Here is an 8,049-nt window from a genome sequence, read left to right on the forward strand (position 1 = left end):
CTGTAGGAAACCTAATGTATGCGATGTTATATACGAGACCGGATATCTGTTTTATCATGGGCATGGTTGGCAGATATCAAAGTAACTCAGGACAAGGACATTAGACTGTTGTAAAGCATATATTGAAGTACCTGAAAAGGGCTAGAGATTATATGCTAGTTTACCAAGCAGATGATTTGCTCCCTGTGGGTTACATGGATTCGGACTTCCAATCAGATAGGGGCAATAGTAAGTCGACTTAGGGTATGTGTTTACTTTGGGAGGTGGAGCCATAGCATGGAGGAGTGTTAAGTAGAAATGTGTTTCAGACTCCACCATGGAAGCTGAGTATATGGAAACCTCTGAGGCAGTCAAAGAAGCTATATGGCTCAGAAACTTCTTGATGGACTTAGATGTGATTCCTGATTTATCCAAAATTATCACAATTTATTGTGATAATAGTGGTGCAGTAGCAAACTCGAAGGAACCATAAGCCCATAAGGCAAGTAAACACATTGAGCACAAGTACCACCTGATACGAGACATCGTAAAGCGAGGAGAAGTTGTTGTCGCCAAGATTACATCAAAAGATAACCTGACAGATCCTTTCACTAAGGCCCTTCCAGCGAGAGCTTTTGATAGGCATGTTGAGGGGATGAGAATCAAATGTATGGTAGCATATATGCATCATAGTCTTTTAGTATAAGTAGGAGATTGTTAGAATGTATACTAAAAGCCTAGCTTTTTGTATGAACATTTATTTTGAAATTAGAATCACATTGGTCAAATGTATGCATTTAGTTAAATGTAGTTGTCCATTTAATTTTTATTGTAGATAACATGGTGTGTGGTGTCACACAGAAGATCATGTTATCAGTTTCTTATAAATTATAAATAGTAGCTCACAACTAAGATGGATTGGGGCAAACCATTGGAATGGTTGTAGTGTAATTTGGTATTAGTTTATCTTGCTATAAAGTTACACTGTACACCATTTGAGGTTGTTCCTTTTATACTGACTGCATAAAAGAATAGAACTTCTGTTATTATGAATGTGCGTACTCTTAATCCCTATATAATAACAAGCACATGTACTTAGTATTTATTTCTTTAATTTATCAAAGGGTGAGATTTATTCGTTAAATCAATATGCCTAATAAGTTGGAAAATAATATTATTTATATGGTGTGTTGTTGATTATAGAAGAAAACTGTCCTATTTATTAAGATGATGATGTTCCCTGGAGGAGCTCATAAGAATTGTCATGTAAACCCTGCAGGTGGACTTAGTTCTGACATGATAATGAAGTTGAGTGGTACTACTCTTAGAGCAAGATGTTAATTAAGTGAGTTGTCAGTAACTCATTAAATTAATGGGCATTCGATATCTTAAACACAGGGAGATTAACGCACTCATGATAAGAAGGAGCCCATAATGTAATATGGGATTGGTGCAGTAGTTCAATAATAACTCTTTAGTGGTATGAGTTATTATTGATGAACTTGAGTTGGGTGTTCGGGTCGAACATAGGAAGCTCAAGCTCATCAGGAGGCCAAAGCCAATTCCTCCTCTGGGTCCCTGTTGTAGCCTCTATGTATAAAGCCTCGTATCCAACCAAGTCCACTTCTTACCCAAGTAATGGGCTGGCCACATCTTTTCTTGGTGCCCAAGCAAGGGTCAGCCAAGCTTTGCTTGGAGCCCAAGAGGTGGCCGACCAAGCCTTGCTTAGTGCCCAAGCAAGGGGTCGGCCACAAGGGAATTAAAAGAGAGTTTTAATTTTTTTTAAAATCTTTCCTTTTATAGCCATCCTCCAAGGGATTTAAAAGAGAGATTTTAATTTTAAAATCTTTCCTTTTATAACCATCCTCCAAGGGATTTAAAAGAGAAATTTTAATTTAAAATTTTTTCATTTTTTAGCCATCCAAAAAGGGATTTAAAAGAGAGATTTTAATTTTAAAATCTTTCCTTTTATAGCCATCCTCCAAGGGATTTAAAAGAGAGATTTTAATTTAAAATTTTTTCCTTTTATAGCCATCCAAAAAGAGATTTAAAAGAGAGATTTTAATTTTAAAATCTTTCATTTTATAGCCATCCTCCAAGGGATTTAAAAGAGATATTTAAATTTTTAAAACTTTCCTTTTATAGCCATCCACAAAGGGATTCAAAAGAGATATTTTAATTTTAAAATCTTCCTTTTTTGTAGCCATCCACAATGGTTTAAAAGAGAGATTTTAATTTAAAATTTTTCCTTAATTGTTGCCCAAATAAGGGTCGACCACACATAATAGGAAGTTTTTAATTTTAAATCTTTCATTTTTTGTATTCACCAAGGATTATAAAAGAGAGGTAGATGGTGTCTTATGGTAGAACACAACCTAAGCCTCTTCTTTTAATCCTTGTTATGGTCGGCCCTCTTCCCTTTCAATTCTCCCCTTGTTTCCTTTACCAAGGGCCAGCGGCATCAAGAGGCTCCATCTTCTGTAGCCGGGTTACTTGGAGGAGAAGAAGAAGAGAAGGAGGCTCCCTATTCTAGCATCCCTTGGTGGCCGAAAGTCTTGGAGGCAAAGATGTGGTTCGGGTGGTGTTGTCTTGGTAGATCGTCGCCCACACGACGTCCAAGAGGAGGAGAGGAATACAACCGAAGATTAAGAGGTCTTTAAGATACAAAGAAAGATATAACTAGTTAATTGTTTCTGTTGTGTACTAGTTTAATTTTCCTTTGTATGGATCCTGAAATACCAATACAAGCGGCTAGTGATTTTGTGCTTTAATTGAGGTCTCTGTAGTTAAACCTAGGATTTACTGTAAGGAGTTTAAATATTCAATTTCTTTGAAAGGCTCTATCTAGGAAGTGGTGGATGATCCCATACCCAAGAAGGTCGAGTGCCTCGGCAACGATCTGGAAGCCAATCCTTGAAATAGATATTTAATCAACTTCTGTAATATGGTTTAACTTTGATGAACACATGGGTTGAACTTGGATTAATAATGTTAACTTTCATTTGCAATCCAAGTTTAACTTCTGAAAAACACATGGGTTGCTAGGAAAAGTTGTGTGTTTATATAAATTTTTGTATAGGGGAAACAGAACGGAATTCCGAGTAGCACCAACAATACTTGGGATATTCATTAGCATCATAGCGAAATTAAAACCCTAAAATCATTCCCTCAACCAACTCTTTTCCTTCTCTCTCTCTCTCTCTCTCTCTCTCTCTCTCTCTCTCTCTCTTGCATTCATGACCAACTCAACCTCCAATCATCTAGATAATTCTCTTTGTGAAATCAACTAGTGCTTAATCAACTATCCCCACGGCTTGATATCTTTCTATTACTGAAGACATGGTTGTGTAGGTGCGGCTTTGTAACACTATACCAATCAATTCGACAGCTTTTAATCGATTACCCCAATCGATTCAGAAGCTTTTTGTTCACAATATAAATTAGCTTAATCTATTCTTAAACTACTCTGTTCTCTCGTGAAAAATACTCTAATTAATTGGAGAAGGTCGAATCGATTTCAATCAATTTTGGCTCTTCTTATCTCTCATGAAAATACCCTGCATCAATTGCCCAATCGATACTCATAAGGTTGAATTGATTAGCCAATCGATTCTAGCGTTATAGTGCTCACTACAACAAAAACTGCAAACGACAACGGATATTATCCGTTGTCGTAGGGTCAAAAAACCGTTGTAACTGAGGGTGTTGTAGAATGTATTGCCCTACGACAACGGTTTTGAAACCGTTGTCTTTGTAGACATTTGACAACGATTTTTATCCGTTGTTGTTTATATGCTTAAAATTTGGCTACGAAGGATACGACAACGTTTTAAAACCGTTGTGGTAGATAATTTCAACAACAGAAATAAACCGTTGTGGTAGACTTTTTTTACAACAGATATAAACTGTTGTAGTAGATAATATTTGACTCGTTTTATTTTTTTACAACAGTTTTAATATATTTTACAACGGATAAAACCGTTGTCTTTTATCACTTTTTACAATTCCGTTGTGATTTACCTAGTTTTTACAACATTTTTAACCGTTGTCTTTAATGTTCATTAATACCAAACAACTAATCTTATTTTAATATAAGCAAACCACCAATACAAAACTAAATATTTACTAGATTAAATCCAAAATAAACATCCATATATAATTCATCTTGTAGCCACATATATTACAAAAATATACAAAATCAGTTGTTACTCATCAAAATACACATGTTTTCCATTACTGTTCTCCATATACATTAAATCACATGTTTTCCATTTGTTGTTCTCCATATGACTTTTAATTTACAAATTAGCAAGGCAAGCTACATCCTAACAAAGCTCACTCCTTGCATAAAAAATCTCAAGCCTCACGAATTGGTCGAGTTACGTACCTGCAAGAGGAAAATTAAACAAAACTTATCAATTTCAGTTTAGATTTATTCATATAAATCTACATAAAATACAAGCAATATAACCAACTTATAGTCTAAGAAATAAAACTTATGCAATACAAACTTATGCAATACAAGAAATTTCAGGATTTCACATAGCTCTAATATAAAGCAATTCCATGACGACACTCAATTCCAGAATTCCAGAATTCTGATTTAGATTTATTCATATAAATCTACATAAAATACAAGCAATATAACCAACTTATAGTCTTAGAATTTAACTTATGCAATACAAACTTATGCAATACAAGCAATTCCAGGATAAAAGAAACAAATCAACTATTCAAATGTCTATTTAGGATGCAGACTGGCACCATATTCAACTACACAAGCAAGTCTATTCATGTCAGAGATTGCGATCATACTCATGTTGAACACTATATCAAGTCTAAGTAACATAAACATGGAACAGTTGCAGCACTGGCACCATATTCAACTACACAAGCATTATCATACTAGAGATTTGAATGAACATTAGTTATCAAATTTCGTAAACAGTAAGCAGTAGAGTACTAGCCTTGTATGTTAAACTTGTTGAATGTACAATATCTCATAAGAAAGTTTACCTTTAATGCTATCACAATAATCACATCAGAGAGAATACACAAATCAATGAACTGATCCATAGTGAGTCTTAGCTCTTCAAGAACTTGAAAAATAAGGATGAGGATAAATACAGTAATTCAATTAGCAATAAGCAGAATAATTCCATCACAAAGATTTTTTTGGAACTAGGATCCATTAAATGACGAAGAAATTCTAGCACACTAAAGTGTCCCAATAAAAGTACTTGTTATGCACAAGCAATGACCTCAATTGTTGTGTTAAGATCGTTAGTTGCATCTTCCCTCTTTGAATATCTAAAGAATAAAATAAGCTTAAAGATTATCATTATCTTGCAAAAAAAAAAGGAGGGGAACAATGACAAAAATGTAAAGACTAGCTTTTTGGCAAGTTCTTGTTTCTTCAGCTCTGGAGATTGACCGTCAAATACATATCTGGCATCAAAAAAATGATAATAAAATATTGTGGCTGAATGAGAAATAAAATGATATTTAGACATGCAAATGGACTTACATTGGCTCGATACATGCTTCTAATAATCTGATAGTTCGATTGAACATCCCTTGCAAATGACTTATTGGCCATACAAAATGTCAAGAGTTAGAAGAAGAAATAAAGAAGTCCAAGTCAAACATAAATTTTTCTCAAAATTAGAGCACTTTAACATTTATCCTCAACAACAAGATGGAATAGAAGTGTAAGATCACCTTGTAACTTCGCCAGTCTGGTTAGTAAGAGTGTTCATGCCAGTTCTTCCGACAACGATCTGACAACTTTCACTAACCAAACAAGACCAATTTTCTTTGTCTACAAGTCGGTTGAGAAAGAAACGACTTTAAACTCATTGTTTTCACAAGCTCTACTATAAATTGTGTTCATCATACAAGCTTTCTTCTAGAAGCGCAGGAGATGGATATGGCAAACAAACTAATTAAATTGTTCTAGCCCATGGCAATGACAGACTAAACCATTAGAAGTTTGTAGGATTATCAGTTGCTTCACTCAAACTAATTCTAACTCTCAGGCAACAGTATTCAACTATATTCCTCGATGATAAATATGGCTAACACAGTTCCCAAGAAAAAACATTTTCCAGATTCATACAAAGTCAACTCACATGAATAGAGTCTAATTGCAAATTACCATCATGGCATACACAAGGACTATAGAACATAAACCAAAAAAGAAAACTAGTTTACCTGAGCATCGTACAATAACTAGAGTAGCAAATACAACAGAGATGCCAAAGATGGAGTCAGAGAATCCCCTACACAGTTAAGTTAGTACACTTCAATTACAAGACCTTGAAGGGAATAACAATAACTACACACTGAGGAATTTCATCAAACAATTTTACATGCCTACCTCTCTAGCCCAAGCAAAGTAGCCACAGCAGTAACGACCTAGAAAAATCCAAGCATAATTGATTAAAATTCCATAGTTCAACCTCACAAATTGCAAAATAAGGGGAAAATAGAGAAGCGACGGCCTAAAAAAAAAGAAACGCTTCTGACAGAGGAATGAGTAGACGACATGCCTCCCGACCGAACAGCCGCCCTGAAGTCATGTAGTGTGTGTATCGATTACATGGAAACTAGCCAGCATTGTAAATTGTGAAGTCTGGAGTACTGAAATCCTCTAATTCTTCTGGCGTAGGACGGATGCACCTGCGATCCTTCCAATTATTTCATGCAAAAGAGAGTTTTTCTTCTTTTAGTTTACATGTTTTCCCTTGACATTAAGGAGAGAAAGAGGAGATAGTTAGCTCACTAACACTAATATATGCATATGTATGATCCAGCGTGCTACTAACACAACTATGATTCACTACTAGAGATCAACAGAACCAACGCAAAGATGACTTATCTGGATAACTGTCGAACTGTAGAGTTGAAGAGCATCTGTAGCATTCTTATTAGTAGTATTTTTCACTTACATGTTGTGCATGAACAGGGAATGATAGGCCCTTGCAGAGACAATTTGAACTTTGATTCGATGCTCGGGATCCCAGTTGAGGAATTGGTCATTCACAAATACCTTGTATCATTCAGATGGCATATTAGGATCTATGAGGAATTACATCAAACACTTGATGTGCATGTGTACCTTATCCAAAGAGGTGAGGTGTTAATAGATCAAACTTCAAATAACTTCCTCCCTCAGATGAAGATGAAATAGTTACTTATGGAATTACAAAATTAACCAAAAAGCAGAACTGAAACCCCAAAACTAGACAACAGAACGACAACAAAACAATTTAAAGGAAAACTGAATTCAACCAGAAGTAAAATAGTTGTAGATTTTGAAAACTCATCATGGCATCCTCTATCTGCCCTTTTGTATCCGGTTACTTCCTTTGAGAACTTACAAGGGAAATCAGTAAAACATATTTTTTGTATCACCAAACTTCACAACACGATATTTCATATCTACATTCATGTATGTACCAACAATATGGTATAGGGCCAAAATGCACATACCTGATGAAGTACGATTGGTTTGTTGGCGAAATCAACCAATGGCTTTGGGAAACTTAGTGTCAAAGGATGGAGGCGAGTGCCAAATCCCCCAACAAGGATGAGTGCTTTCATGGTGTATAATTGCTTTACTTCTATAAATCAGGTGGAAGATCTGAAGACCAAGCAACAAACCAAATTTGTTAAGCCTTGTATATATGATGAATCTTAAGTTAATCACAGAGAACGCAAAACTAAGTTCGCCAGATCTGTCACAAGAAAAGAAGACAAAAGCTAAAGACTTTCAGCATTTAGCATTAAAATCTAATTCTGGAACTCCATAAATCACCCGGAAAAGATCAAGAACTCACTGCAATTCAAAGCGATAGCCAGCGAGAAAAGAACAAATGAAATACAATAGAAGAAGAGGTTCGGGATCTCACCAAAAAAAGATATTTTTTATTTCGGGATTCGACGAGATTCCCAGACAAAAAGAGCCGATCCTGCCCGTGAGAAAGAGGAGAAGAGGAAGATCACGACGATCTTCGAAGCCCACCTATGACCACCAAAGAAGATCAACGACAAAATCGTTCTTTTTCT

At 35.4% G+C, this 8,049-nt stretch overlaps 1 long non-coding RNA gene across 1 annotated transcript; it reads right to left on the minus strand.

Annotated features, from left to right (window-relative positions):
* Positions 1 to 6,638: 6,638 nt before the first annotated feature.
* On the minus strand, positions 6,639 to 7,112 carry LOC121977608. Its single transcript, XR_006110968.1, has 3 exons — positions 7,100 to 7,112; positions 6,930 to 7,030; positions 6,639 to 6,660 (listed from the first exon to the last, which is right to left on the minus strand). It is a non-coding gene; the product is annotated as an uncharacterized LOC121977608 (long non-coding RNA).
* Between the last annotated feature and the right edge of the window lie 937 nt (positions 7,113 to 8,049).

Source organism: Zingiber officinale, chromosome 4B (genome assembly GCF_018446385.1).
Source record: "Zingiber officinale cultivar Zhangliang chromosome 4B, Zo_v1.1, whole genome shotgun sequence".
In the NCBI taxonomy this organism is placed as follows: domain Eukaryota; kingdom Viridiplantae; phylum Streptophyta; class Magnoliopsida; order Zingiberales; family Zingiberaceae; genus Zingiber; species Zingiber officinale.